General features: G+C 42.4%; 1 protein-coding gene across 1 annotated transcript in view; it reads right to left on the bottom strand.

Annotated features, from left to right (window-relative positions):
* The window catches only part of FAM83B (family with sequence similarity 83 member B), a 103,054-nt gene extending 91,612 nt beyond the window's left edge, over positions 1 to 11,442 (bottom strand). The window contains exon 1 of the mRNA XM_018039254.1: positions 11,337 to 11,442. The gene's annotated coding sequence lies outside the window, so the exon portion shown is untranslated. The remainder of the gene's footprint in view (positions 1 to 11,336) is intronic.

Below are 23,628 nucleotides of genomic sequence, written 5' to 3'. Positions count from 1 at the left end.
TGTTCAATAACCAATAAACCACATATTACCTTAAAACCTCAAAGTAACAGAATTAGAGTTGATTAAAGTGGTGTTAGTGCCAAGGCAGGAGACGTAAAGAGACAAGGGTTTGATTCCTGGGTCAGGAAGATCCCCTGAAGAAGAAAATTGTAACCCACTCCAGTATTCTTGCCTGGAGAATCCCATGGACAGAGGAGCCTGGCGGGCTACCATCCATGGGATCACTAAGCGTCAGACAGGACTGAAGTGACTTAGGACACATGCGAAGTATGATAGGCCCCAAGATACTGAAGAATAATTTTTTTTAAATGCTAAAACCTCTGCATAACGTTTGGGCTTCTCAGGTGTGTGCATGAAGTGTGAAAGTCACTCAGGCATGTCCAACTCTTTTCGACCCCATAGCCTATACAGTCCAGGCCAGGATACTGGGGTGGGTAGCCTTCCCCTTCTCCAGGGGATCTTCCCATCCCAGAGATCAAACCCAGGTCTCCCTCACTGCAGGTGGACTTTTTACCAGCTGAGCCATAAGGGAAGCCCAGGAATACTGGAGTCGGGCTTCCTAGGTGCGTCGGGCTTCCCAGGTGCCTAGTGGTAAAGAATCTGTCTATGGTGTAGGAGATCCAGGAAATGTGAGTTCGATCCCTGGGTTAGGAAGATCCTCTGTAGGAGGGTGTGGAAACAACTCCAGTACTCTTGCTGGGATAATCCCATAGACAGAGGAGCCTGGCTCCAGGCCATGGGGTTGCAAAGAGTCAGACACGACTGAAGTGACTAAGCACTCACACACGCGTGTGCAGAACTTGAAAGGTGTAAGCACCTATTTGTTTCTGCTAAGTGGAGCTTAGTTTTTCGGTAATACAAATTATTGCCCTTTTGTAAAGCACTTTAAGAGAATAATCAGAAATCCAATGAGTACTATAAAAGCTCTTAGATAAATCCATGCTATCAAAAAAAATTAATTTCAAATGAGCACTTTATCAGAAGTATGGAGATGTTATTGTGTCACTGGAGATTCTCCCTAAAATTTGTATTTTAAAACGTTTAATTGTTAAAGTCATTCTGAGAAATGACTTCTCTGCACTTCATCTTAACAAAATAAAGTTCTTAGTCTTGCATTTTTCAACAGAAATAGTGATACCAATTAGCTGTAAAGCATGACTCATTTCCCTGTGTCATTAATGTCAGTTCTATTATTAAAGAGATTTATTTCAGCAGGAAGAAAGGATTCATTGGGTGTTTAAATGAATTATGATTATAGATGTTTGGTATATCATTAACATGAAACTGGAGTAAACTATATATTCCTGAGCAGCCGTGAGAAGCTTCAAAGTCTATATTTCTTTTGACAACTTGATAAAACACTGCACAGTGAAGCTTCAGTTTGTCCCACAAGTTACCCTGATACAAACCCAGATTATGGTTTCAAGAAGTATGTAAATCTCTCTGTTCTAAAGGCAGGCAAAAGTTGCAGTAGGACCAGGATCTCCTTTTATCTTGAGAACTGCTAGAGTGTTAGGGGGAGTGATTTTTATAGTGACAGTTGTTAGAGCCAACAATATAGAAAAAACACAGTTGAGATATCCTCCGTGCTGGGTTCCAGGACAGCAGCTGAGAATTACCTTCAAATGTCATCAAGGCCCATTTTCCCATTTCTTGGCTTGACCTTGAGAACTACACTCATCTCCGTCTTCAACCATCTCTGTCAACACTCTCCCAGGAACCTTACAGGTGGACACACCCTGTGTCCACAGGTGACAGGTGAATCCCAGACCTGACTGCTCCCTTAGGCTCCAGATCCATATAGTCAATCGGTTCCGACATCTTCCCTGGGTACCTTTCTTTCTTTACCTTTAACATTATGAGTTCATTCCCATCTTAGGATCTTCACACTAGTTGTCCATCTACCTGGAACACCCCTTCTTTTCACTCCTTTATGTCACCACTTTACAGAAGTCTTCCAGACTGCTGATTTAAAAAAAAAACAACAACAACAACAACACCCTGTCTGACATGCTTAATTCTCTTACCTGGTTTTATTTAACCTATATCACTTACCATGCTGTAAAATAGCAAAGGCATTTATTTACATGTCACGGCCTGTATCCCCCTCACTAGAATGGAAACCCCTCCAAGGCCAACGAACAGTATTCTAATTTACCAGTGCCCGTACCATACTGGTTAGTACATATCCCCACTGTTTTGCATAGGCCTCACGTCTCATGTTCTCCTCTCGTGTTTTATTCTGTGAAATCACAAAGGAGAAATATCTAAGGATCCATCTCTATGCCTCCATCCATCCATCCACCCATCCATCCATCCATCCACCCATCCATCTGCTCATCTCTTTGCCTTGCCTTTCCTCTCACTTCACAACACCCATCTACAGTTCCCTGATCCCACAGGAAGTGGGGTTCAGGATCTTTCAACCTCAGTTTCTGAACTTTAGCAGAATTTATAACAAAGACTTAATATATTTAGCCCAGGGCACTGCAAGCAACAAGGGCCACCTGGAGAGGAAGGTTGAACATGTGTTAAATGCATTCCTGGCCCACCTTTTGAGTCTATTTAAGGTAATAAAAGGTCAATCATGGTTCACATTGACATTTGCAGAAGAACAGGTGCTGTAGGAAAACATAATAATCTTGTGCCCCAACGTGAACTATAAGAGGCTTTCCAAATACATCAGTAAAAACAGTGTACTTAACCAATGGAAACTTCTAAATACAATGCCTTGAGAAAATGTATTTTGTGAAGGTATGTTGGGAACAGCCATTGAAATTGAAGGTGTTATAAATATTTAGCAGCAAAAAAATAATCTTGGACTGTTAGAAAGTAAACATTTAAAACCATATGAAGATGATGTGGATAATATACAAACTGACAAATACTTATTTCATTAAAACACTAAAAAATGGTAATAATATATCTAGCTCAGAAAAATATTAGTTTCAATTTGTGTAAAGAGCCATAAAAAAAAATCAGAACATCTAAAACAATACCAACATCTAGCAGTCTTTTATTTGTCTTTTCCTTCGGGAGTCACTTTTAATTAAGCCTTCCTAGATATCACAGTTGAAGTAGAGTATTCCTCTTTTATTTCCTCCCAGAAATCCCTGCCAAAAAATGTGACTGGAAAAAGAGCCCCTGCTAAATCAGCCCTTTTATTATTTTCTCAATAAGTTTCTTCACTGGCTCCTTTCGCTTGTTTATAAAACACATGCACACAAAGAAATCAATCAACGAGGTCTAAATAAACACATTTCTTAAATGTGTAAAATGCTGCTGGAATGTATAATAGACCCTAGGTCTTAAGGATTCCACAGGAGCAGTAACCTCGGTTCCCCGTAACCTCTCTCCATAACTGTAGGAGGGTATAATAAAAGGCAATACCTACAACAATGTACACTTCTAAGTGGAAGGAACTTAGCACCGTTCTGAAGGTGTGTTATCATCGGTTACATTATCAAAACCTATCTTCTGTTTGCTTCAGGGGTGTGTGTGTGTGTGTGTGTCTGTGTGTCTGTGTGTGTCTGTGTGTGTGTGTCTGTGTGTGTGTGTCTGTGTGTGTGTGTGTGTGTGCTAGTCGCTCAGTTGTGTCCGACTCTGCAACGCCATGGACTGTAGCCGGCCAGGCTCCTCTGCCCATGGATTCTCCAGGCAAGAATACTGGAGTGGGTAGCCATTCTCTTCTCCAGGGGATCTTCCTGACCCAGGGATTGAACCCAGGTCTCCTGCATTACAGACATTCTTTACTATCTGAGCCACCAGGCAAGCCTCAGTTGCAACCATCCTTTATACAAACCAAGAAAGTAATTCATGTCTCTGCAAAGGGCATGATTTGCTCCCTTTTTGGCTGAGTCATATTCCATTGTATAAATGTACCACGTCATCTTTATCCATTCCTCTGTCTATGGACATCTACACTGTTCCCATGTCCTGGCTATCGTAAACAGTGCTGCAAGGAACACTGAGGTGCATGTATCTTTTGGAATTAAGGTTTTAGCCAGGTATAGGATGACACAAAGCGGGGGAAAAGGAGGCTTGGATAAATCGGGAGATTGGAAATTGACATAAACACACTGCTATAAATAAAATAGATAACCAATGAGTACCATGTATAGCACAGAGATGGGGAAAAAAGAAGGTACAATATATTTGCAGGACATATGTTAAGTTAACCTGAAAAATGCATTCCAATATTCATTAGATGCTGACAAATACTGTTTGACTCCAGTTATAAACCAGATAACTAGAACAGTCAAATTCACAGAGTCAGAAAGTACACCGGTAGATGTCAGGAGATGAGGGATGGGGGGAGGATGGGGGACGGGGAATGGGCAGTTAGTGTTTAATGGGGACAGAGTCTCAGTTTAGAAAGGTGAAAAATTCATGACATGGATGATGGTGAGAACTGCATACAACAATATAAGTATACTTAGTGCCACTGAACTGTACAGCTAAATATGGTTAAAACAGTGTGCTTTATATTATGTGACTTTTTACCATAATCAAAAACATTAAAAGTCATTCATATGAAATGTAAACAAAATAAACTATTTGGGTCTCCCTCAAATAATGTTATTATTATGCAATGATATTAAAATCAAAGATAACAATTTGTTTCTTTAACTTGATTCATTAATGATTTTATCAAGTCACGTATTCCACATGTGATATCTTACTCAGGATGGTCAAAGATTCTTGTGCTAAATTTCTGAGGAATAGTATTCAGGATCCAATGGTTTTGAAGAGAGTTTATGCTCTTTTCCATTTAGGTTTCTTATCCTAACTTTACTATGTACAAGATGTAACCTGCTAGATGGGAGTAAATCTATTCTATAAACACAACACAGTAGGTAAAATAGTGTGAAGACACTGTCTTAATAATAGGGCTCTGAATTAGGCCTTTGAGGATGGACCAGATGCGACTGATTTTTCAGGAATACCTTTAGATACGAGTGTACAGGAAGTGGCCAGCTACACAAACAAATGCTTTTGTAACAAAGCAATGTTCGTGTCACTTTCGATATCTAGAGGCTGACGCTTTTTGCCTGGCATTAACAGACATGGAAATTGTAGACATAGGGCACACTTTTAATTTTCTTTTGTATCATTTTCCTGACGAGATTTTTTTTTAAAGAAAGATTCAATTACATGTATAAGTGGTTCCCTCCTTAGTTCTTTTGCCCTGTGAACTTCTCTGCATTAGACACTAACACTCAAAGTAACTCTTCTGTGACAAATCCAGTCTTTAATCCATCCATTAACAAATATTTCAATTTCCTGCCCAGTAAGGCTGTCAGCACGCCAATATGCCGTTTCAATAGCATCATCACCTTCTTTTTATTGTCTTATTTGCACTCTATTTGAATATTTTATTCCAACTTGAACTCATTTTATAAGTTTATGAAAAACAGAAAAATGAAAGTCTCCATGGTAGTGACAAAACGCTTATCTAGTAGGCGGAATGCAATCAAGCCAAAGATGAAATTATTAGGTATGCCAAATGAGGCAAATCTTTAGTTTTAAGATGGTCATTGTACATGTATTCCACTGGGAAGGAAAAGGACAAAATTTCTAAATGCATAAAAATGCTATAAATGTATTGTTAAACACTGTATTTAATATTAAAGTATAAATGGAAATTTTATTTATAACATATTTTGCCTGCTAGAGAATAAAATTTCCCTTGGAATTTATATTTTTAATATAATTTTATTTTACAGAGTTTTAGAAACATATAACGTGGACGAGTAGAGACTTGAAATGATGGAGGAAGATGACAGATGGAAACGAAGAAAGATTTTAAACAGGTGAACAAAAGCCATTATGTTATTGAACCCTCAAACAAAAGCGATCACAGAGAATTTCAGAGCAGAATGACACACACCAGTGATCAACTATTCAAGCCCTTCATGACATCACTAGAAAACTTGAGAGGCCAAGAGAATTTAAATACTCTGGCCAAAATCACCACTAACTCAGGTCTGATAATGTCCAAGGTCACAAATTGTTAGTGAACATATACAGTATCTGCTGGGATCTTCAGAGAGCATGAAGGGAATACTAACAAACAGACAGAAGCAGGGATTGGGCGTGCAGGGCAGAGAAAAGGGGAAAGGTGAGGTGACGAAAGAAGGGGAGAGGAAGGAAAGAGAGAGGCACAAAGAAAGAAAGAGAAGGCCGAGGCAAAGAAAGACGGGGGCAAGGAGGAGCAGTAAGGGGAGAGAGGGGTCAGAAATGCTAAGAGAGGACAGAAACGTTAAAGGGCAGTAGGAGACTAGAGAGCAAGGAAGGGCTGAGATTGAAAGAAAAATTAAAAATTAAAAAGGGCATCTTCGGGGAACGCTGTCAACAGTTGCTTACTTTTAAAACACCTTAACTTTATTTTACTCTTCTCAAACACTTCAGGGGTTACATTTATTTGAGAAAAATGTCGATTAAAAACAAAAATCAGGAAACAGCTGTTGAATGAGTCAGGTGAGACTAAGCATTTGGAGGAGCTCGCTGTTTATAGTGAAGCCATCACCGCTGTGCATATATACAGACGACAGTCAGACGCCCTACGGTGAGCAATTCTATCATGGCTATGAGGTGGAAGATGCCGCATCTTAGTGCCCTGAAAACTGCCTTTTCTTCCCCAAGTGAGTAATGCTTATACAATCTGAGAAGCAATGTAATAATAAATAGAGATCTAAAACTCTCTGAAATGAAAGCTGGATAACAGAAGTGGAAATAATGGGGTTCCAGTCACACTCTGGGGAGACCTTAGCTAACGTTATTTTATTGAACCCTCAAATAGAGATCACAGAGAATTTCAGAGCAGAATGACACATACCAGTGATCAAGTATTCAAGCCCTTCATGACATCACTGAAAAACTTGAGAGGCCAAGAGAATTTAAATACTCTGGCCAAAATCACCACTAACTCAGGTCTGATAATGTCCAAGTTCACAAATTATTAGTGAACATATACAGTATCTGCTGGGATCTTCAGAGAGCATGAAGGGAATACTAAGTAAAGGAACCTGATCCATTAATATCTGTTTGTACTTATTATTAGGTTCATAACAATGAACTTCCTGAGAGCCAAGAACAATGTTAACCCCATATTCCCAGAGCAGAACACATTGGTGAGGGCATCATAGCCAATATATGTATGTTTAATGAATGGATAGGGCACAAGTCCGAACAGGAACTAAAGAGCCTCCGGATGAGGGTGAAAGAGGAGAGTGAAAAAGATGGCTTGAAACTCAACATTCAAGAAACTAAGATCATGGCATCCAGCCCCATCCCTTTATGGCAAAGAGAATGGGAAATATGGAAACAGTGGCAGATTTTCTTTTCTTAGACTCCAAAATCACTGCAGATGGTGACTGCAGTCATGAAATTAAAAGACGCTTGCTTCCTGGAAGAAAAACTATGACCAACCTAGACAGCAAATTAAAAAGCAGAAACATCACTTTGCCTTCAAAGGTCCGTGTAGTCAAAGCTATGGTGTTTCCAATAGTCGTGTATGGATGTGAGAGTTGGACCATAAAGAAGGCTGAGCACCAAAGAATTGATACTTTTGAACTGTGATGTTGAAGAAGACTCTCGAGAGTCCCTTGAACTGCAAGGTGATCAAACCAGTCAATTCTAAAGGAGCTCAACCCTGAAGATCCATTGGCAGGATGGATGCTAAAGCTGAAGTTCCAATTCTTGGGTCACTTTATGCAAAGAGCTGACTCACTGGAAAAGACCCTGATGCTTGGAAAGTCTGAAGGCAAAAGGAGAAGGGGGTGGCAAAGGATGAGATGGTTGGATGGCATCACTGACTCAATGGACATGAATTTGAGCAAACTCTAGGAGACAGTGGAGGACAGGTGTGCTACGCGGTCTATGGGGTCATAAAGAATCGAACACGACTTAGAAAATGAACAACAGGGGCACAGAAGCACAAGATTATAACCTTTACACATCATGAGTGCAGAACTTTTGAATTAGATTCTTTAAAACATGCTGCTCAGACTTCCCTGGTGGCCCAGTGGTTAAGAATCCACCTTGTTATGTAGGGACGCGAGTTTGATCCCGGGTCAGAGGACTAAGATCGCACATGCCACGGAGTAACTAAGCCCTCGCGTCGCAGTTAGTGAGCCCCACACCTAGAGAGTCTGTACACGTCAACGAAGGATCCCACATGATACAACAAAGATCCTGCGTACTACAACTGAGGCCCACAGCAGCCAAAGCAGGATTCATGTCAATGTATGGCAAAACCAATACAGTATTGTAAAGTAAAATAAAGTAAAAATTAAAAAAAAATTTTTTTAATAAAAAAAATAAAAAGTAAAAAAAATTTAAATATAGGCTGCTGCCAGAAACATGGAGGTTACACCAGACCCTACGCCAGTCCTTGAGAGACTGCCCACTACCACCGTACCTACACCAAGGATGGGCTCAGCCTACAAATTATTTGACACATAGCTCAGAAGATGAATGGCCTGTGCCTCTAGGGGACATCTGGCCTCACTCTTAAGGACAGTGTGAAAAATAAAACACAAACTGCGTAGTAATTAGATGTCCCCCGAGGAAAAGGTTCCTTGTATTAGCCACGATCATGTGACTCAAACAAGTCCCAAAGTAGATGTGTCCAGCAGGTGAATATCCCCTATCTTTGGATCATCTCTCCAGCCCAGGTGCATTTTCCTCACAGCATCCAGCTGCTCAAAACATCTTTTGCCTCCCTCAACCCCTGTCCCTATCCTCTTACATACGCTAGCCTCTCGACTCCTCAAAAACCCTCCTTTCCTAATGGAAGTTAACGGGCTCCCATTCAAATTCACTGCATGCATCCCCTTTCCACCATTCCCCACCTTCAGGGTCAGCCACCCAGAGTACTCATCTCCCAACTGGCAGACGCATATCCCCTTTGGAGCCCGGCTCTACTTTGCAGGCTGGTAGGAAGGAAGAGTCACCTGAAGGCTCCGGCATGTTTGCTCAGAGAAATGTTGGTGGATTTAATTCTTGATGAAGCATAGGTGTTATCTGTATAAAATTTAACCCATGGTATCCTTAAAATCCATCATTTAGAATTGTGTTTCCATGGTGGTGGCAGCGGCAGGCGGTGGGGGCGGTACATTCTGATATTCAATAAATTCACCAACAAAGTCCTAAAATACCTCTCACTTCCAAGTTAGAAATAATTAAACAATCAAAAGTATATTTAAAACACTGTGTTTCGCAGACTCTGTGAAACTGTGAAACATCCCTGGAACACTTACATTTGGCAAGTTACAGCGGGAGAGACATGAACTTACCTAACTAGCTACACAAGGACAACTTGTAAGTTTACAAATAATTAGTTACATTAAGCTAAGTGTGGGGCCTTTTCAAAAGGTCTCCTCCCACCAGATTTATACTATAGAAGAGGCCTGATTTACTGGAATCACATTTTCACCACAAGGTTCTCCAAACTCAAAGGATCCTTCCTTTCCCAGCCTGGAAACTCACAGTTGTGTGATGCAAGTGGACAGGAAGCAGGAGGTGAGTTGTTACAGGGTGACTAAGTCACGATCAAGAAAAGCTCCACCACCAACTGTAAGGAGTATGGTAGCAGGAGGGGATATAATAGAAAGAATAATAAATTAACTAACCCATCCCAAAGAGTTTAGTCAGTTATGGTTAAAGCAACAACCTCCAAAGAGTGATCACAAAAAACATCACTGAGTCAGCAGCAAGAGGTGTGGCTTGTCTTCCTGCGTGCACTCCCTTTCAGCAGTTGTTCCATGGGTGATGCTTCCCACAATACATTCTGAGCATCTGGGGTCTAGAATGCACCAACTCGAAAGGCAGGATCCACCCAGCCCCTGAGGCAGGCTCTGCTGGGTGCAGCCAGCATCCTTCACAGGTGTGTATACCACGTGCACAGTAAACTCAAAACCAAGGGACGCAATTTTGACTGGAAGGTATGTGGGGGCCTCTATCACTCCAGGAACAATAGGAAGACAGGGAGAAATCAAACAAAACCTAGGACCCAGCCCACCCCTACCAGATCTGGTTTCACACCACTCCCCCTTCTTTGGTTATTCTGAAAAACCAAAAAGACCAGCTTTCTCTTTCCTCACTGTTTCCTATCCTAATTCTTGTCAAGTCTGATTCAGCATCAATCATGGACTTCCCTGGGGCTCTGCCTGTATTGGGGATGAGACAGGGGAGAGGTAACCTGGCAGAAGAATCTCCAGGGGCATCTGGAAAGGAGCCCTGGGACATCCAGCCTCTGCTAGACTACTGGCCACCAGCACGGCTCTTTTCTACTGTTCTGGCCTCCTTGGCTGTTGAAGTGAAGTGATGAAGTGAAAGTTGCTCAGTCGTGTCCGACTCTTTGCAACCTCGTGGACTATACAGTCCATGGAATTCTCCAGGCCAGAATACTGGAGTGGGTAACCTTTCCCTTCTCCAGGGGATCTTCCTGACCCAGGGATCGAACCCAGGGTCTCCCACATTGCGGGCAGATTCTTTACCAGCTGAGCCACCAGGGAAGCCCTTAACTCCACTTTATAGCCGCATCCCTCTGGGCACAGTCCCCAGGCAGACCTGTGCTCTCGACCTCCAGCCTCTTCCCTCATAAAGCACTATTGTCTCACCCGTAATTCCAACGACTGACACACAAGTTACCTGCCTCCTCACCACCCCCACCCCCAATGGAGGTACTAATTCTCCCAACAGGACACAAAGAATAGGCCTAACGTCTCCATGCGACTCGCCGGCAGTAATCACCTCTCCTCTGAAGGCCACCAGCACCCGCAGCAGCTGTTCTCAGAATCTGATAGGAAGCAAAAAGACCCGGCGAGCTTGCCAAGGTCACAGACCCGGGGGCCGGGAAACTCAAAGTTTCTAAAGTCTGGACCCTTCTGAGAGCAGAAGCGGGACCCACATAAACGGGAGAGGGTGTCCAGGCAAACTTGGATTTTCCTTTTTGAGCTCGGTTTCCCACGCGGGATCTGAAGTACACCCACGGGCGGTCCAGCCGCGGCTCCCGCACACGCGCCCCCCTGGGAACCCCCGCGCGGTGGACCCCGGAGCAACGAGGAAACGGGATCCAAAGCCCACTGCGGGCGGCGCGGGTCCCTGGGGCGGCCGAACGCGGCCCGCCAGAGACGGAACTTTGCAAACTTCCTAACCCGCGCGCCCAGGAAAGAAAAGCAGAGAAAGGCGAGGACCCGACTGCACGCCCGCGACCGTCCGATCCGGCGCGCGCGCCCTCCCCTCCCGGCCGCCCGGGGGTGCCGGCGGTCCCCGCCCCCGTCGTCGCCCGGCACCCTCCAGGGAGGGTCGGGAGCAAGGACCCCACTCACCGCCGGGAGCGCCCCGCGCCGCGCACAGCCGCGCCCGCGCCGAAGGTTCGCGTCGCAGGAGGCCGAGGGCGCAGGAGGCGGGGAGTCACCTGCGCGTCGGGCGGCGGAGGGCAGCGCGGGCCCGCCCGGGCCGCGCCTCCGGGCCCAGGTGCCGCGCCGGCGAGGGCGGGGTGGGGACGGGTTGCAACAGGTCCCGCGCCGGGTCGCACCGCAGCGCGCGCAGCTGGCCGGCGTCCCGGAACCTGTCCGAACTCAGACATCCAGCCCTCGGCCGGCAAAGTAGAAAACCCTTCTTTTCCTGTCCGCCCTCGGGGCTACCCAGCCTCTAGAGGTCCCGGCATCTGGGCCCGGGTGAGCAGACCCCCGGAGGCCGGCGGCGCTCACCTGGCCGGGGTGGGCGCGCAGGGCGGCGGCCGGCCCCCCTCCCCGGTGCGCTCCCGACTCAGGAATGCGGCGGGGGCGGCGCGGCGGGAGCGGGGCTGGGACCACCCCCGGGGACCCGGCGGACTCGGCTCCCCGGAGATAATTCCTGTCAGGAGCTGGCCTTTCAGACCCTACCCCGCCGCCCGCCCGAGTGTGTCCGGACTTGGAGGAGAGCAGGCAGTAGAAAGGTGTCAGACAAAGTGCTTGTGAAGTCACCTTTTCGGAAGAGAGAAGAATTTTAAGTATTTCAGAGATATGGGACTGTCTTTGAATTGTCCTGCTACTGACGTGGAATGAAAGACCTGAGCGAAAAGCAGGTCACACGGTGGGGTGCCATGGAGCAATGTTGTGGACAGGGAGACACTCTCGTTTGGTTTGAATATAATTGCAGCAATTAATAAAACGAATTTTATATTTTCTCGTCTACATCTCAGTAAATCTGTTTCGAGTGTTTCTAATAAGTGTATCATCGCATTGTCTTCAAGATCTAGCCATTTGCCATAAATGTTAAAAATGCATCCTAGTAAGGAGAAAAACGAATCTTTAGGAAAAAATAGGCATATTTTGAACTTCTGGCGTGATGTGTCAATTATCATAAGTTGGCATTGACTTTTTATATGACTTTTATGGTTATTTTGCCCGGAATAAATAACCTGGGGAAAATGCTAAATTGTTGAGATTTGAGTTAGGTCCTCCTGAATGATGAGTAGATGCAGGCGAATGAAATTTACATTTTCTAGATGTTGAAACAAAGCAAAGGACAAAGGTGGAAACTAACAGTAAGTCCCACCACATGGCAAAGCTAAGCTTCCAGATTGTGCTATTTGTGATCTGTAGTCTCTTTTCTTTAACAGCAAGTGGAGAATATTCTTGCTTTACACATTTAACTTCTTTCTTCTCCTTCTGCCAATTCCCATGTTTCACCTTTTAATATTTTTGCAATTCTGCTCTTCATTTTTCACATGCAATCTTCTGACTCAATCCATGTTCTCTGTGTGGATTTTCATTTACTGTGAGCAGCTGATTTAGTCCCTAAGTTATGTCTGACTCTTGAGACCCCATGGACTGTAGCTTGCTAGGCTCCTCTGTCCATGGGATTCTCCAGACAAGAATACTGGAATGGGTTGCCGTTTCCTTCTCAAATATAAGCACCTGAAACTATGTTAATAAATATATGCTTATCTTATTTTAAAAACAAAAGTATTTAAGCAAATTAAAAAGGCCCATGGGAAGTTGAATTTTATTAAGATATGCATTCATACATAAACAAGTGAAATCACAAAGAAGGATATCGACTAAGATGTTAATTATTCAAAACAATAAAAGAGAGGGAACTGTAAGTAGAGAAGGAGAATCTCTTAAAGGCCCTATACTAAGGGCTTTCCTTCTTTAATGGGTTGAGAGACTGTATCAAATTGACATGACACCTTAAGGAGCCTGCAAGCTAGATGAGGAGACGGGACACAAGTACAGCACACAGAACTAGCATGAGCCAGTGAGAGGAACTTTAAATGGAAAGCTCCGGGTGCTTTTTGGGCAAGAGGAAGAAATAATTAACTGCTTAGATCATTGGGGAATGCAAGCAGAATTTCACAGAAATGTTGGAATTTGAACTGAGTCCTGACTGATAAGCAAACTTGACAGAAGATGGAAACTGACGCACAACTAGATGCTGAGATCACAGAGGAAAGGTTAGAGACAAGAAAGTAAAAGTGAGTTCTGGGGCCCTGCAGAGAAGTGGCCACACACGGCCATGCTTGTGGCAGGACTGCGCTGGAAGGTAAGTTTAGGAATAAAGTTTACAGGTATTTCCTCACCTGCAGAATGCGATCATAGTTATTTACTGCCTAGAATTGTTGTAAGAATTATGAATTAGGCATAGTACTTGTAAAACTCTTATCCGGGCACTGGATGTGTGATCATAAGTGGCCACTGTTGTTACACTTGGGCTCGGATTGTGAAGATTCCTGATTGTCAAGCTGCAAAGCACAGACCTAGTATCTATTGAAGGTGAAATAATGACTGATCTCATAGTTGTTTCCCATCTAGATAAATTCTAGAGTGTAAGAAAGAGCAGTTGGGCCAGCTGTAGTCTAAAAAGGGTGGCAGCAGTGACAACAGAAAGGAGACCAGTTTGACAACCAGTGAGACTGAAAATCATTATCATGCGGGGTCAAGAGCGGGTGTGGAAGTTTACAGGAATGAAATAAGAAATAACCAGAGCAGCTAAAAGTTGTCAGTGGGGAAAAGAAAAGAAATAAACTATCCATGTATGTGAAAAGTAGTCTTCCTACTTTTCAGGAACAGGGTCATGTGAAATTTATTTCTGAGATAATGGGGACCTCTCTTAATCTATACACATTGTGAAAAGGAAATAGCAGAGGCTAGAAAGAACAGTGGCAAGGAACAAGATCCAGACAGTGTAGGAAAAACACACAAACCTTAGTCTTTCCTGTGAAAACTCTGCTTAGTATGTTCTAACCTTTATTTTTTTTAAACAGTAGCATAGATGGAAACCAGGAACTAAAAGTAGGATTTTACAAATAATTTTATACTTTAAAAATAACAAACAAGATGAGTGAGAAGATGGTATTTATGACTAAGGGGCTCCAAAGACAATATTTATTGATGAAACAGCGAGTCCATCTTTACCCCATTCCCCAAAATTTAGGCTGAGGTCCAAGGACAAAATAGTGGCACTGTCAAATTTAATTCAACAGAGCTTGATCTATCACCCAGATTGAGTTCACATACACAAGGCATTTCAAAACAGTATGAGCTATTTTTTCTGACCCTCAAAGTACCTACAATTTAATTGAGAAGACAAACTATAATGAAATAGAATAACAGAGTAATATATAGATGCACAGTAGTATGCAGAAAAATAAGAGAGAAATCACAGAAGAGAAAAAAACAACTAAAGTTTATTGGAAAATAAGAAAATTTATATTCTCAGTGACTATCTTTTCTGTTTATTTTGCTTTTAACAAAGCTGTGTCCCTTCAAAATGTCTTAGAAAAGTGATAAGAAGCAATTTCAATGAATTACTATATTTCAGACACTATTTATAGAACAAAGGAGCACTAAACTTCTGGTCCTTTCAAGAGCTTTGAAATAAACATTTTAGTGCACTTCAAGGCAATGCCTTCCAGGCAGATAAAGCCATTGATACAGAAAGAATGTCACATCTGACAATAAAAAGCTAGTTGTGCTTATCAATAACATTCTCCCCCAGTACTTTGGGGAAAATTAAGAAGGAAAATTCCTATCAGTGTTGGGCAAAAAGTACTGTCGGATGAATAATCACATGAGTTTGATTGTCTCATGACATTTCATGCATGATGACTGTGGAAATCATTGAAATGAACATTTTATCTATGTTCCACATTTAATTTGTTTCATCAGGTAAGTGTCATTAACTCAACACATATTTATTGAGAACTTTCTGTAGGAAAGGCATCACACCAGATGCTAGTTAGGGCAGAGGGTGGGAAGTTAATTAGGCATAGTAGGTATGCCTAGAAATCAGCTGTTTATCTGAATCTTTGATGTGTGTGTGTATGTGTGTGTGTGTCTGTGGATGTTCATGTGTGTGTAAAGATGGAAGAATTTTAAATACAATTTAAAGTCCAAAACGATGCTGTGAGTCTTTGTGAAAAGAGATATGGAAAAAATGCAGCTATATATAAGTAGGTACACGTGTGGATTAATCATTGTTTTTATTCATTTATTTAAATGTTACTTTATTTTACTTTACAATACTGTATTGGTTTTGCCATACATCAACATGAATCTGCCCCGGTGTACACGTGTTCCCGATCCTGAACCCCCCCTCCGACCTCCCTCCCCATAACATCCCTCTGGGTCAAGAGAAACAAAATGGTAATTAAAATGCAGAAAACCATCTTCTTATATTTTCAAATAGCCCGTTAGGTCCTACCTTCTCACAAATGCATTTTCTCTTCAATTTGGGCAGAACAAATAGCTTGCTTACATTTTTTTTGTGACCTCCACACATAACTTTAAAAATCTTTCCAGTATTAGCTAGTATAATACATAATCATGCAGTGAAACAGAGGGACAGAACATGCAGTGACACTAACAGAAGACATTTAATGAAACGTACTGATATTGTACCTACTTTTTTTTTTTTTAATTTTCATTAATGGGAAACACTGTTTGCTAAGATGTATGAAAATTGTCCAGTTTAAATATCTTTACAAAGGCTTCACTTCTGAAATGTCGTTAGCTATTTTATCATTCTTATGGATGAATGTGAGTCTTCTAAGGCAGTTTAGAATGGCGATATGCAGCAGCCACGATCACCAGTGTTATTAACATAATCACTAACATCCATCACTCTCCTATGTTGTGTGAATTATTTAGAGATACATCAATAGTGATCGTTCCAGGTGTTCTCAGGGTCATTCCTACCTGGAGTGGATTTCACAGAGGGCAGTTGAGGTCTGAGGTGTAGCTTGTACTTTTGCAATTAAAGCAATGAGGGGGCGGCAAGTGTGAAAACAGGAGCAAACTGCCTCTTCTGGAAGGACTAATTTTGGACTATCTGTGATCCTGTATCCCTGTCTCCCAGACATATCATGTTTATTTGCCCTTCATCCCTTTGCCCACATCTGCTCTGTGGATCTCTATCTTGCGATGCCTGCCTCGTTTCCTGTGTTCCCTTCTGCCCCTCTGCAGGGTTGCTATCGCTCACCACCCATCCCTATTCTTACAGTGTCTAATTCTAGCTTTGACAAGTGTGGGCTTCTTAAAATTCAAAAGCCTTCATCTCTTTATTACCTCTCTGCCAAAAGTGTGCAACCTTATATAGTAAGTCTCCTACATATGAACCTTAAAGCTGCGAATTTTCAAAGATGCTGTAAGAGTGAGTGGAAAGCAGCGTGCCCTCTGCCTCCAATCGCCGACGATCCTTCAGCTCCAAGATCCCCCACCTCCTCTCCTTCCTCCAGGAACTCTTCCTGCCTGTTCGCTCAACGCCAGCCCTTGTATGCCAGCTGTTGTGCTACTGAACTTTGTACTATAAGATTAAAAATGTTTTCTTCACTTTTGTGTTAGTTTTTATGTATTACTTATGTGAAAAGTATTATAAATTTATTACAGTACAGTACTATATAGCCGACTGTGTTCATTGGGTACCTGGCTAACTTTGTTGGACTTAGTGAACAAATTGGACTTACAAATGCAGTCTCAGGATGGAACTGGTTCTTATGCAGGGGACTTGCTGTAACATTCTTTTATTTTTCTACTATTCACAGGTTGCAATAAACATCTTTGTGCATTTAAGGAAGGTCTACTATGAGCTTCTCCTTTGAGTTAAATGTTACCCTTTCTTCCACTGGAAAGACTTCCTGGCTTTTTAGACTGGGTCAGCTCTAAGTTTATATATTTCCATGTGGTTTCCTTCCTGAAAACTAATTATATTTTTTAAATCATTTATTTAATTATTTTATTTCTGGCTGTGTCAGGTCTTAACTGTGGAACCTGGGCTCACTGATTGAGGAGGGCAGACTTAGCTCCCTATCAGCTTATGGGATCTTAGTTCCCTTACTAGGGATTGCCTGCACTGACTGCATTAGAAGGTGGATTCTTAACCACTGGATCACCAAGGAAGTCCCAGTAGTAATTATAATTTTAAGTTTATTTATGCAATTGTTTCACTCCTTTAGTTCCCAAGAAATAAGCATCTATCTGTTCCTGTCCACTACGGGATCCCTGGTGCATAATAGGGGATTCAAAAATATATGACTAACTTCTATGCAGAGTACATCATGAGAAACGCTGGACTGGAAGAAACAAGCTGGAATCAAGATTGCCGGGAGAAATATCCATAACCTCAGATATGCAGATGACACCACCCTTATGGCAGAAAGTGAAGAGAGCTAAAAAGCCTCTTGATGAAAGTGAAAAAGGAGAGTGAAAAAGTTGGCTTAAAGCTCAACATTCAGAAAACTAAGATCATGGCATCCAGTCCCATCACTTCATGGCGAATAGATGGAGAAACAGTGGAAACAGTGTCAGACTATTTTGGGGGGCTCCAAAATCACTGCAGATGGTGAGTACAGCCATGAAATTAAAAGACGCTTACTCCTTGGAAGAAAAGTTATGACCAACCTAGAGAGCATATTGAAAAGCAGAGGCATTACTTGGCCAACTAAGGTCCGTCTAGTCAAGGCTATGGTTTTTCCAGTAGTCATTTATGGATATGAGATTTGGACTGTGAAGAAGGCTGAGCACCGAAGAATAGATGCTCTTGAACTGTGGTGTTGGAGAAGACTCTTGAGAGTCTGTTGGACTGCAAGGAGATCCAACCAGTCCATTCTGAAGGAGATCAGCCCTGGGATTTCTTTGGAAGGAATGATGCTAAAGCTGAAACTCCAGTACTTTGGCCACCTCATGCGAAGAGTTGACTCATTGGAAAAGACTCTTATGTTGGGAGGGATTGGGGGCAGGAGGAGAAGGGGACGACAGATGAGATGGCTGGATGGCATCACTGACTGGATGGACATGAGTCTGAGTGAACTCTGGGAGCTGGTGATGGACAGGGAGGCCTGGCGTGCTGCAATTTATGGGGTTGCAAAGAGTCTGACATGACTGAGCGACTGAACTGAACTGAACTGAACTGAATGGAGAGATGACAAGATGGCAGAGGAGCAGGTGGATGTGGAACACTTCTCTCTCCATGGATGCATCAGGAATACATCTTCAGATGCAGAGGATCTCACAGAGTGCCAGCTGAGAGCTGGCAGTATCCCTGACCACCAGAAAGGAATATATAGGTCCACACAAAACTTGGGAGGGTGAAGGGAGGAAGGAAAAAGAGGGGGAGAGTGAGACTGGACCTGCTCCCAAGGGGTGGAGGAACTGAAAGCAGGGGTGAGATCCCCACGTAGGAGCAGTAGTTTGGGACAGAGCAGAGGCATCTGAGGCCGTTGGAGAGGGAAGCAGCTGATCTGTGATGGTCTGAATGGGGTGAGATCTGCACAGACAATCCACGCAGCAGCCTTCACACCCCAGACAGGCATGCAGGTCCTCTGGTACTTGCTATGGCTGGGAGCTGGAGCGTGAGGATTGGAGGGCAATCAGGGTGTGGACTGCTGTTGACTGTGGGGAGATGGCCCCAGGGGATGTGAGGGGGGAGATCATAGCAGGGAAGGCCCTTGGAGGAGAGCTGGGCAGCCAAGGAAGCAAGGCAACACTGCAGTCACTGAAGACGAAGGCGGTGGAGCCATCACTATAGCCTCTCTTTCTCCCCACCTGCAGGGGCCAGCAGCTGCTCAACAGAGGAAAATCCCAGGGAGGGTGGCCTTTTAGAGCCTGATAAGCTGATCAACAGATAAGGACATCAGCCAGGGGTGCCCTTTGGGTACCTGCTGTGCCAAGCAACAAAGGAGGACCAGCGAGACAAGCCCTTGAACACCAGCTGCCAGAAACTGGAAGAGGACTCTATGGGCGCCATATCTGCTGGGCCTGCGGCTGCCGGCTCCCCTACACACCTGGTGCTGCCAGGTTTCCCACGACCCAAGCAGCTGCACCACCTCCATGCCTGGTCCTCACTGGGGCAAAGCAGACAGAAGCTAGGAAAAAGCCCTAATAGTGCCATCTCATCTGTGCCCATGACCACCTGCACCCTTGCATACCTGGTGCTTCCCGAATCCCCAAGATTCAAGCAGCTGTGCTGCTAAGTCAGCTGAGTCAGTCTCAGGGCAGACTCCTGTGGATGACCCACATGCAGAGTTGGCAATAAAACCACAACTGAGTCCCACAGGCAGAGTGGCTAAGGAAGAGGATTGAAAACCTTTCCACCAGCCACCATCACCCTGATACCAAAACCAGATAGAATACCACAAAAAAAAAATAAAACTACAGGCCAATATCATTGATGAACATAGATGCAAAAATCCTCACCCAAATTTTAGCAAACAGAATCAAAAAATACATTAAAAGGATCATACATTGTGATCAAGTGGATCCTTATCCCAGGGATGCAAGAATTCTTTAGTATACACAAATCAACCAATGTGATACACCATATTAACAAATTGAAAGATAAACATCATATAATCATCTCAATAGATGCAAAGAAAGCTTCTGACAAAATTCAACACCTATTTATGATAAGAAAAAAAAACTCTCCAGAAAATAGGCATAGAAAGAACATATCTTAACATAATAAAGGACATATATTACAAACCCACAGCAAACATTATTCTTAACAGTGAAAAACTGAAAGCATTTCCTCTAAGATCAGGAACAAGACAACGATGCCCACTCTTGCCATGATTATTCAAAATAGTTTTGGAAATCCTAGCTAAAGCAATCAAAAAAGAAAAAAAAAAATAAAAGGAATCCAGATTGGAAAATAAGTAAAAGTCACTGTTTGCAGATAACATGATACCATACATAGAAAACCCTAAAGATGCCACTAGAAAATTACTAGAGCTAATCAATGAATAAAGCAATGTTGTAGAATATAAAATTAATACACAAAAATTCCTTGCATTCTTATACACTAACAATGAAAAAACCAGAAAGAGAAATTAAGGAAACAATCCCATTCACCACTGCAACAAAAAATAATAAAATATCAAGGAATAAACCTACCTAAAGCGATGAAAGACCTGTATACAGAAAACCATAAGACACTGATAAAAGAAATCAAAGATTATGCAAACAGATGGAGAGATATACCATGTTCCTGGGCTGGAACAATCAATATTGTAAAAATGAATATATTACCCAAAGCAATCAACAGATTCAATGCAATCCCTGTCAAACTACCAATGGTAATTTTCACAGAACTGGAACAAAAAAATTTCACAATTTGTATGGAAATGCAAAAAACACCGAATAGCCAAAGCAATCTTGAGAAATAAGAATGGAGCTGGAGGAATCAACCCGCTTGACTTCAGACTATACTGCAAACTTACAGTCACCAAGACAGCATGGCACGAGCACAAAAACAAAAATAATAGACCAATGGAGCAAGACAGAAAGTGCAGAGAGAAACCCATGCACCGATGGGCTCCTTGTCTTTGATAAAAGACACAAGAATACACAATGGAGAAAAGATAGCCTCTTCAGTAAGTGGTGCTAGGAAAACTGGACCACTATGTGTAAAAGAATAAAATTAGAACACTCCCTACCAGCCTAATAAACTCAAAATGGACTAAAGACCTAAATGTAGGATGAGAAATTATAAAACTCTTAGAGGAAAACATAGGCAGAACACTCTTTGATATAAGTCACAGCGAGATCTCAATGACCTGCCTCCTAGAGCAAAGGAAATAAAAACAAAAATGAACAAATGGGGCCTAATTAAACTTAAAAGCTTTTGCACAGTGAAGGAAACTATAAACAAGGTGAAACCCTCAGAATGGGAGAAAATGTGTGTTAGTTGCTTAGTTGTGTCTGACTCTTTGCAACCCCACAGACTGTAGCCTACCAGGCCCCTCTCTCCATGGGATTCTCCAGGCAAGAACACTGGAGTGGATTGCCATTTCCTTCTCCAAAGGGAGAAAATAATAGCAAGCAAAACAACTGGCAAAGGATTAATCTCTAAAACGTGTAAATAGCTCATTCAGCTCCATATCAGAAAAACAAGCAATCCAACCAAATAGTGGGCAGACCTAAACAGACATTTTTCCAAGGAGACATATGGATGTCCAATAAACACATGAAAAAATGCACAACATTGCTTATTATTAGAGAAATGCAAATCAAAACTGCAATGAGGTATCACCCACAATTATCTGAATGGCCATCATCAAAAAAATCTGCAAATAATAAATGCTAAAGAAGGTGTGGAGAAAAGGGAACCCTCTTGCACTGTTGGTGGGAATGCAAATTGATACAGCCACTACGGAGAACAGTATGGAGAGTCCTTAAAAAACTAGGAATATAACTACTTCATGACCCAACATTTCCACTACTGGGCATATACCCCGAGGAAACCATAATTGAAAAGGACACATGCACCCCATTGTTCATCACAGCACTAGTTACAGTAGTGACGACACGGAATCAACCTAGATGTCCACTGGCAGATGGATGGATAAAGAAGTCATGGTGTGTATACACAATGGAATATTACTCAGCCTCAAAAGGAACACATCTGACTCAGTCCTAATAAGGTGGAGAACCCTAGAATTTATTTTACAGAGTGAAGTATGTCAGAAAGAGAAAGACAGGTATATTTTAACACATGCATATGAAATCTAAAAAGATGGTACTGAACTACCTATCTGCAGGGCAGCAGTAGAGACGCAGACATAGAGAACAGACTTGTAGACAAATAGGGGGAAATGGGACAAATTGAGAGAGTAGTATTGAAACATACATCACCATAGGTGAAATTAGATAGCCGGTGGACATTTACTATATGGTACAAGGAGTTCAAATCCGGTGCTCTGTCATAACTCAGAGGTGTCTGATGGGGTGGGGGGTTAGAGGGAGGTTCAAGAGAGAGGGCACCTATGGCTGATTCATGTTGATATATGGCAGAAACCAACACAGTATTATAAAGCAATTATCTTCAATTAAAAATAAATAACATTTTAAAAAGGAAAATACGACACTTAAAATGTTTAACAGTGACTCCTTCAGATCAAATATCTAGTCATGATCATGTCATCTATAGTGTCATAACCTAAATTGGCTCCTGATTAAAAAATAAACCCATAAAAAAGAAATCCTAGTTGAAATACACATGAATAATGAATGAGGAGGTAAATGACATATTAAACCCAAGACCACATTCTCTTTAGCTCTTCCAAGTGGTGCCTGCATTCTCACGTTTTGTCTCTTATTATTTCCTGTAGCTGTTGTGCAGTTCCTCAGTCAGGTCTGACTCTTTGCAACCCCATGAACTGCAGCATACCAGGCTTCCCTGTCCTTCACTCTCTCTGAGTTGCTTCCAGCTTCCTTGGTGGCTCAACTGGTAAAGAATCTGCCTGCAATGCAGGGGACCTGGGTTCAACCCCTGGGTTGGGAAGATCCCTGGGAGAAGGGAAAGGCTACCCACTCCAGTATTCCGGCCTGGAGAATTCCATAGACTGTATAGTCCATGGGGTCGCAAAGAGTTGGACATGACTCTTTCATGTCCATTGAGCCAGTGATGCCTTTCAACCACCTCATCCTCTGTCACCCCCTTCTCCTCTTGCCCTTAACTTTTCCCAGCATCAAGATTCTTTCCAATCAGTCGGCTCGTCACATCAGGTAGTCAAAGTATTGGAGCTTCCATTTCCTCTTTCCTTTCTGAAAACTGAGTTGATGTGGTATTAGAAGGGACTGTAAGTTTCAAAACTCACATTTCTAAATTGCTCAAACTTCAAATATCAGAATGTATCTTTTAATCTCTCTCTAATCATGAGAATGAAGTCAGTCATATTTAAACACAAACAGACTCATTCTTGAACAGCACCATGTTCTGCCTTCACCACCAACCATATTCCAACCAAAAGTTTATTTCCCTAGAGGGGATTCTTTTAAATACACTAGACTTCATTTAAGCAGGTATTCCTTAAGGCTCCAATTCTGCTTACAAGGAAAATAAAACTCACCATCATGATTATTAGTTACAGAAAAGAAGTTAAGGGAGAATGTTTAACAAAGAACAAAATAACAAATCTAAGAGATGCTTTTGCTATAGACAGTCACATTATATTGCTATGTGTTATTATATAAAGAACATATTTTCAATTAAGAATCTATTGTAAAATTCAGCTGGGACATCAGAGCATCTGGAGTGAGAAATGGTGAGAAGAAAATAGAAATCCAGATGGAAAAAAGATTTAAATCCAATAATATGACCAAAGTTTACGAGCCCAAGTTTTACAGCCAGATGACT

The sequence above is a fragment of the Capra hircus genome, chromosome 23 (genome assembly GCF_001704415.2).
Source record: "Capra hircus breed San Clemente chromosome 23, ASM170441v1, whole genome shotgun sequence".
NCBI lineage: Eukaryota > Metazoa > Chordata > Mammalia > Artiodactyla > Bovidae > Capra > Capra hircus.
Note: the sequence above shows the minus strand (reverse complement) of the source record. Positions and strands in the feature narration are given on the sequence as shown.